The sequence below is a fragment of the Primulina tabacum genome, chromosome 15, assembly GCF_025594145.1.
Source record: "Primulina tabacum isolate GXHZ01 chromosome 15, ASM2559414v2, whole genome shotgun sequence".
Taxonomy (NCBI): Eukaryota; Viridiplantae; Streptophyta; class Magnoliopsida; order Lamiales; family Gesneriaceae; genus Primulina; species Primulina tabacum.
The window spans coordinates 31,689,561-31,697,750 of record NC_134564.1 but is presented as its reverse complement, the minus strand read 5'-3'; positions in this window follow the sequence as shown (position 1 = coordinate 31,697,750).

Genomic DNA, 8,190 nt, shown 5'->3' with positions numbered 1-8,190 from the left:
GTCACAAGTCTGTTGTTTCTCGTAGATAACGGAATATATGTTTAATTCCGTTCCAGTGTCTCTTTGTTGGATATGTGCTAAATCTTGCCAATAAATTTACGGCAAAAGATATATCAGGCCTTGTACAATTTGTAAGATACATAAGGGCACCGATAGCGCTTAGATATGGTACTTCTGGACCAAAAATATCTTCATCATCTTCACATGGACGGAATGGATCCTTTTCTATGTTTAATGATCTAACAACTATTGAAGTACTTAAAGGATTTGATTTATCCATATTAAAACGTTTAAGAACTTTTTTGTATAATTTGTCTGGTGAACAAATATTCCACATTCTTTTTGTTCAATTTGTAAACCCAGACAATACTTGATTTTTCCAAGATCCTTCATTTCAAATTCTTCCTTCAAGTATGACACAACTTCTTGAATTTTCTTATTCATTCCAATGATGTTTAAATCATCAACATATACATCAATAATTACGCATCCGGATGTTGTTTTCTTAATAAAAACACAAGTGCATATTGAATTATTTACATATCCCTTTTTCATCAAGTGATCACTTAGTCGATTATAACACATTCGACCAGATTGTTTTAACCCATATAATGATCTTTGTAATTTCACAGAATAACATTCTCTGGGTTTTGAACTTTATGCTTCAGGCATCTTAAATCCTTCAGGGATTTTCATTTATATATTACTATCAAATGATCCATATAAGTAAGCTGTAACAACATCCATAAGACGCATTTCTAAATTTTCAGATACCGCCAAGCTAATCAAATACCGAAACGTAATTGCATTCATCACGGGAGAATACGTTTCTTCATAATCAATTCCAGGCCTTTGAGAAAAACCTTGTGCAACAAGTCGAGCTTTATATCTTACTATTTCATTTTTCTCATTTCGCTTTCGAATAAAAACCTATTTGTATCCAACAGGTTTTACACCTTCAGGTGTAAGGACTATAGGTCCAAAAACATTACGTTTATTTAGCGAATCCAATTCAACATGGATGGCTTCTTTCCATTTTATCCAATCCTGCCGATTTTTACATTCACCAAAAGATTTTGGTTCATGATCTTCATTATCATTTTTTATGTCGATTGCCACATTATAAGAAAATATATCATCAATTTCTTCTATATCTTTTCGGTTCCATATTTTTTCAGTATTAATGTAATTGATAGATATTTCACGATTCTCGTCAGTTTGTGTTTCTGACAGAATATTTTCATCATCATGTGTTTCTTCAGGAACATCATTCTCTATTTTGTGATTATCAGGTGTTTCTTCAGGAACATCATTTTCTCTTTTGTGATCATCGTGTTTCTCTATTAATTTTCTTTTTCGAGGATTTTTATCCTTGGAACTGACTGGCCTTCCACGCTTCAGGCGTTTAATGACATCATGAGTATCTTCAATTTGTTTCTTCGGAATTTCAATTCGAGCAGGGGTATTTGCAGCATGTATATATGATTTAGTTACCCCTTTTGTGTCTGCAAATGCATCTGGTATTTGATTTGCTATTCTTTGCAAGTGCACAATTTGCTGTACATCCTTTTCACATTGTTTTGTTCTTGGATCCAGATGTAACAATGATGATACATACCATGTAATTTCCTTTTCAGTATGTTTATGTTCTCCCCCTAACATTGGGAAGATTTCCTCATTAAAAAGACAATCAACAAAACGTTCTGTGAACACGTCGCCTGTCTGAGGTTCAAGATATCGAATGATTGATGGACTATCATAACCGATATAAATTCCAACCTTTCTTTGAGGTCCCATTTTCTTTCGTTGCGGTGGTGCAATAGGCACATATACCATACATCCAAAAATTCTCAGATGAGAAATGTCTGGTTCTTTACCAAATGCAAGCTGCAATAGGGAGTATTTGTGATATGCACTTGGTCTGATGCAAATTAATGAAGCAGCATGTAAAATTGCATGTCCCCATATAGAAATAGGAAGCTTTGTTTTCATAATCATTGGTCTAGCAATCATTTACAGACGTTTAATCAATGATTCAGCCAATCCATTCTGTGTATGTACATGAGCAACATGATGCTCAACAATGATTCTCATAGACATACAATAATCTTTGAAAGTCTGGGAAGTAAATTCACCAGCATTATCAAGTCTAATTTTCTTGATTGTATAATCGAGAAATTGATTCCTCAATTTTATTATTTGAGCAAGTAATCTTGCAAATGCAACATTTCGAGTTGACAATAAACATACATGAGACCATCTGCTGGAGGCATCAATCAATACCATAAAGTATCTAAATGGTCCACATGATGGATGAATTGGTCCACAAATATCACCCTGAATACGTTCAAGAAACATTGGTGATTCAGTTTGGATTTTGGCTGGTGATGGTCTTATAATAAGTTTTCCAAGAGAACATGCTTTACATTGAAACTTATTATTTTGAAAGATCTTCTGGTCTTTCAGCGGATGACCATGTGTATTTTCTATAATTCTTCGCATCATTGTTGAACCAGGATGTCCCTAATCGATCATGCCAATTGGTTAATATTGAAGAATTATCAATTACCATGTTTGATTCAATGAGACATATATGTGTATAATGCAATCCGATAGGGAGCATTGATAGTTTTTCAATCACATATTTCTTTCCTGATTTATATGTGGTAAGACACATATATTTCTCATTCCCTTCATTCATTGTTTGAGTATCATACCCATGAGAATATATATCATTAAAACTCAACAGATTTCTTTTCGATTGTGGTGAATATAAAGCATCATTGATAAAAAATTTTGTACCATTAGGTAACAAAAATTGTCCTTTACCACAACCTTTAATCAAGTCTACAGGACCTGATATTGTATTCACTGTTGTTTTTGTTGGTTTTAGTTCCAAGAAATATCTTTTATCTCGGAGGATAGTGTGCGTTGTTCAACTATCGGGTATGCAAACATCAGCTTTGCTCATAGCATTTTCCATATTTGAACTTAAAAAAAAATATGCAATGAAATAAAATTACTGGCAATACATATTTAAATATAACACATATCATAATTATACAATAAGACATTATTATATGAATACATGAAAAATAAGGTATTGTACATTTATATTCTACCACTATATTCTTCATTTTCAGAGAAATCATTGAGAAAATCTGCAGCATCAATATTTTTCATTTCTATCCCACCAACATATTGATCATTTCCAGAGAAATCATTCAGAAAATCAGCAGCATCAAAATGAGTTGAATCACTCAAACGGTCACTGCGTTCAGTGAAGTTGGTCTCTTTTTCTTTTCCCTTTATAGATTCTTTATAGAGCTTGCAAAGGTGCTCGGGGGCTCGACAAATACGAGACCAATGTCCTGGAGTGCCGCATCTGAAACAAGAACTTTCAAATCTTTTCGAGTGATTTTCATTAACACTCATGTTCTCATGATGCCTTTTCTGTGGGTGGTTCATGACGCCCTTTTGAGACGAGTTATAAAAATAACTATCTCTATTGTTTTCAAAACCACGGCCTCGACCACGACCACGACCACGACCAATTCTAAGTCCACGTCCACGACCACGACCTCGACCTCGACCTCAACCAAAACCTTGTCTTTGAATTTGATTTTGGTTTCCAGGTTTAAATTCATTTTTACTTACAGCATTTACTTCTGGAAATGCTGTTGATCCAGTGGGTCGGGACTGATGATTTCTCATTAGCAGCTCGTTGTTCTTTTCCGCCACAAGAAGACAGGCGATGAATTCAGAATATCTCGCAAATCCACGCACTCTATATTGTTGCTGTAAAGTTATATTTGATGCGTGAAACATGGAAAATATTTTTTCAAGCATTTCCGATTCTGTGACCTCATGTCCACAAAATTTTAGCTGCGAGATTATTCGATACATCGCTGAATTATAATCGCTGACTTTCTTAAAATCTTGGAATCTTAACATATTTCATTCATCACGGGCGGTCGGAAGTATAACTTCCCTTATATGTTCAAATCTTTCTTTCAATCCTTTCCACAAAGCCATGAGATCTTTTTCAATTAAATATTCACATTTCAATCCCTCGTCGAGATGTCGACGCAAAAATATAATGGCTTTTGCCTTTTCTTGTGATGTCGATATGCCATTTTCTTTTATTGTCTCCCTTAGACCCAATGACTCAAGATGCATTTCTACATCGAGAGTCCATGACATATAATTTTTTCCCGTGATATCGAGCGCAACAAATTCGAGCTTTGTCAGATTTGACATGGTGGTACTAAAAAAAAATTACGATGCATTTTATTAGTTAATGAATATTGCAATACAAAGTAATGGATAAACAACAAGTACAAGCATTCGTAAAAATAAAGAAAACATACGAGGTGGATATTTTCCAATAAATACAAGACTTGTGAGTATGATAACCAAAATAATTAAAAATAACCTTGAGAAAGCCATCTTCTTTTTTCTTCGAAAAATTTGATGAAGAATAATTTTTAGAGAAGAAGAGAAAGTTGGAGTGATTGAATGTGTTTGTGAGATCATATTTATAGGGCAAAAACTAGCCGTTTATGACCGTTGGTGTACAAAAAATAAATGTATGTATTTGTACAATTTTATGGTAATAATATGATGTATATAATATTAGTCATGTTAAAATAATTATGTATATCATATCACATTATTATAATGAGGTGTCTTAAATTATTTTGTTTAAAAACCTTATAGGCTTTTATACTTGTCGTATCCCTTACCGGGAGTATGGGAAGTCGTCTTAACATCCTCCCAAGATTTATAACAAGTTTTTGAAAAATTTATTTTTATTATTTCTGAATAACATTATATTATATATTAAATAGATACACAATAAATAAATAAACAGTAAAATAAATATTATTAGTTTTGTTACCTTTTTCTTCTGTTTGGAGCTTGGAAAAGTATGGAGGACTTTTAGAGCTTCGTGCTGATAACGTGTTGTGAAAAAGTAAAAATTTATGATAAAAAGTAAAAATACCAAACTCTCAAAATTTACCAAACTACACACTTTATAATATTTTTCTCTCTACTCAATTGTGAATTTTTTCACAAATGGTGAGCCTATTTATAGAATTTCTTTACAAATAATCCAAAAAATAAATTCATCATTAAATACATCATCACATTAATTTTCAATATGTAAATTGGTGGAATGTTAGGTACTCCAGGTAGAAGTGGATTAACATAAAATAAAGAAAATAATAATAATAAATCAATTAATGATCATAAAAGAAAAAAAAAGAACCGAGAAAGAAAAGTAGGAGACAAAGGGGAATTCAAGTTCTATTCCTCAAAACTATATTGAAACATTGTTCAAATTCAAAACAAATTATATATTCGAAATCCTCGTGTTGAGAGCGTCTTTTTTAGGTAATTTTCTCTTGGATTCGGCACCTTTATTTAATGAATTGATACAATAACATGTATTTGAATTTTACTTCAATATATGCAATAGAATAGCCGACGAGAAATTAACTTTCAAATATGAAATTGAATTATATCAAGATTTCAATTTTATATGAATTTTTGAGGTTTCAAAACAATTCTAAAACTTTAAATATTTATTTGAAATGAATGGATAAATATTATTGGTGGTATACAAATGAATTATTATGATTTATTATATGATAAAATTCTCTTAATAATTTGAATATTAAACTGAATAGCGTAGAATGGATTAACATTCAAATACATTAATAGAGTTGCAATTGAATGAATTCATTGATTGAAATGAATATTTTGACTATGTAGATTGAGTTTTGGTATTAAAATCCTAATTGTGGATCATGCTACATTGAGTAGACACGAATAATTGAGGTATGTTACGACCGAGTAACACACGACATGTATATGTGTCATATGAGATTGTTTTGACTGAGAATATGTGTCTATATGTCTTACTTGTTAAATTGATATGGCATACATGACATTATGATTGGATATCGATGTATAACATAAATATTTTGTTAACACTTATCATTTTATTCATACATCGATACATGACATGCACGTTGAGCTATGATAATTGGATACCTTTATATCATTGGATTTGATTTTGGGGTTTGTGAGTATGATGCTATGTTTAGCATTATGTGGCCCTTAAAGCATAATCATTCGTGGCCCCGATGATTGATTGATTGAGATTTGGGATTTGATGGCGATTTGCTGACGCTATCATACGACATCCATTATACTTGATTAAGGCTCGTGTGCCAGCTCGAGCATTGATTCGATAGCAATTCGATTGGTTCTGATACATGCTCAGTAGATGTGCATTTGACCTGATATCCCCACAACATGCATGCATTGCATATCATATATCATTGTGTAGATACATGTTGTATATATTATGATTGTTCCATACAGAGCTTTGCTCACCCCCAAGGGGGGCTGTTGTTGTATTTGTGTGTGGACAATGACAGATACTATAGGTTATCAGGAGACTGGAGAGGGTACTTTTGGAGGGAGTCACATCTGAATTGAGATTTAGTGGTCTATACCAGTGTATACATGTATCTATGTACCGAGGCATGTCCCGAGGATTTGAGTTGTATGTAATTGATTTTGATTGTGTGTGAGCTTATTTTCTAATGTGATATGTTTAAACGAGACTTTATTGTATACTATTTTAGTATTATAATTATCGTTGACACGTTTTGGGCTCATTGCAAAGAAAATTTTCACTCGTTTTCTGATGTAATTAATTAACCCTAATCAAATTATATTATAATAATGATTAGGAGTTAAGAGTCCCAAAACATGACACGGAGACTCTCCAAGTCATAGTTCAACGCTTCTAAGTGGTTTTTGTTGGGCCCGTCTGACACATACTGCACTACCATATTATAATTTCAAAATTGATATTTTGGGCTAGGCTAGTTTATTTTATTGGGCCTTCTACAACCAACTTTTACTAAAAGTTTGTCTCAGTTTACAAGGCCTCATTAATTTATGCGATGCAAAATTATCTCTCGATTATTTGTAAAATATTTGGCCTATAATTAAGGGAAATAATTAAGCTCCATGTCAATCAAGCATTATCCAAAGTGAAAATAAATGTTACTACAAAATTCTACATTGCTAAACTGTTTGACTTAGACATCATTTTACTTGTATGATATTGTGTCAATTGTTTGCAAATCTTTGCTAATCGAGCAATTGACACGAGTTCCGCATTATTTTGAGTTTTTCATCGTTCTATTATGCATACAACCATGTATTTCACTTGCTTATCCCCATAGTATATATAGTCTTTTTTTACTATATCCCACGAGTTAAGTGATGTTTATAGAAATATATTAACCCACCCACTCTGTCCACCTCAGTACTTACCAATAAAGTAACATTCATATATGGGATATGATAAAAAATATCAAAATTGTACGTTCAATGGAGGCATTGCCACCTCATAGGTGGGTACGGAAGTGAACACAACAGGTGAACAACATAACAAAATTATATCAAAAAAAATATATATATATATATATATGCGACTGCACATGATATGAGCATAATATAATTCAGAATATATTATTTTGTTTTAATCTTAGTTAACATATAAATATTGGTGTATGCACACCAGACCTACCGAGGATAAAAACCCGAACTTGTGGGAGCTAAAATTTGTCTCATTTGTTTCTGTTATTTGGTTGTAACAATATTAGATTTGATTTCATTTTCTTAGATTTTATTAAGTGTATATAAGATCATTGTATGCAAAGCGATGATCAGTGAAATGCATACAATTCTTTAGTCTCCAGTCCTGAATTTTTGAATACATGTTCTCTTGCTACCAAACCTTCCACTATACAAGAGGCTGTCTCCAGTCCTGAATGGACAGCTGCTATGCAATCAGAGTTTGCTGCCCTTTTAAAGAATGGTACATGATCCTTGATTCAGCACCGGTCCGAGTCTCTTGTGATTGGATGTAAATGGGTTTTAAACTGAAGACAAATCCGGATGGTTCTATAGCTCGTGGCAATTAGCTAGATTTGTTGTCAAGGGATGCTCTCAAACTCTAGGGATTGATTTTACAGAAACTTTCAGTCCGGTTATTAAGCCTTCTACCATTCCTATTGTTCTAACCATTGCAGTCAAAAAGGGCCGGACGGTTAACAAACTCGATGTAAATAATGCTTTCCTTAATGGTACTCTTAATGAAGT